This window comes from Etheostoma cragini, chromosome 16 (genome assembly GCF_013103735.1).
Source record: "Etheostoma cragini isolate CJK2018 chromosome 16, CSU_Ecrag_1.0, whole genome shotgun sequence".
Lineage (NCBI taxonomy): Eukaryota > Metazoa > Chordata > Actinopteri > Perciformes > Percidae > Etheostoma > Etheostoma cragini.
The window spans coordinates 24,732,288-24,733,440 of NC_048422.1; positions in this window are offsets into that span (position 1 = coordinate 24,732,288).

Here is a 1,153-nt window from a genome sequence, read left to right on the forward strand (position 1 = left end):
TGATGTCTACATCTATATATACAGTTTATGTTCTCTACATCTATATATACAGTCTATGTTCTCTACATCTATATATACAGTCTATGATCTCTACATATATATACAGTCTATGTTCTCTACATCTATATATACAGTCTATGTTCTCTACATCTATATATACAGTCTATGATCTCTACATCTATATATACAGTCTATGTTCTCAACATCTATATGGTCTATGTTCTCTACATCTAGAAATACAGTCTATGATGTCTACATCTATATATACAGTTTATGTTCTCTACATCTATATATACAGTCTATGTTCTCTACATCTATATATACGGTCTATGTTCTCTACATCTATATATACAGTCAATGTTCTCTACATCTATATATACAGTCTATGTTCTATACATCTATATATACAGTCAATGTTCTCTACATCTATATATACGGTCTATGTTCTATACATCTATATATACAGTCTATGTTCTCTACATCTATATATACGGTCTATGTTCTCTACATCTATATATACAGTCTATGTTCTCTACATCTATATATACGGTCTATGTTCTCTACATCTATATATACGGTCTATGTTCTCTACATCTATATATACGGTCTATGTTCTCTACATCTATATATACGGTCTATGTTCTCTACATCTATATATACGGTCTATGTTCTCTACACCCCCCCCCCCTACCCAGGTACACCTCCATCCAGGTGTCCTCCCTCCCCCCCATCCAGTATCTAGAAGAGACCTTTGGACATTCTCATTCAGATAACACCTGGACTGGATCTGAGACAGGAGACAAACTCTGCCACTTCCCCCCCGAGGTCCCTGAAGGTGAGTCCTCATGTTGTCCTCATGTTGTCCTCATGTTGTCTCCATGTTGTCCTCATGTTGTCTCCATGTTGTCTTCATATTGTCCTCATGTTGTCTCCATGTTGTCTTCATATTGTCCTCATGTTGTCTCCATGTTGTCCTCATGTTGTCTTCATGTTGTCTCCATGTTGTCCTCATGTGGTCCTCATGTTGTCTTCATGTTGTCTCCATGTTTTCCACATGTTGTCTTCATGTTGTCTCCATGTTGTCCTCATGTTGTCTTCATGTTGCCCTCATGTTGTCTTCATGTTGCCCTCATGTTGTCTTTGTGTTGTCCTC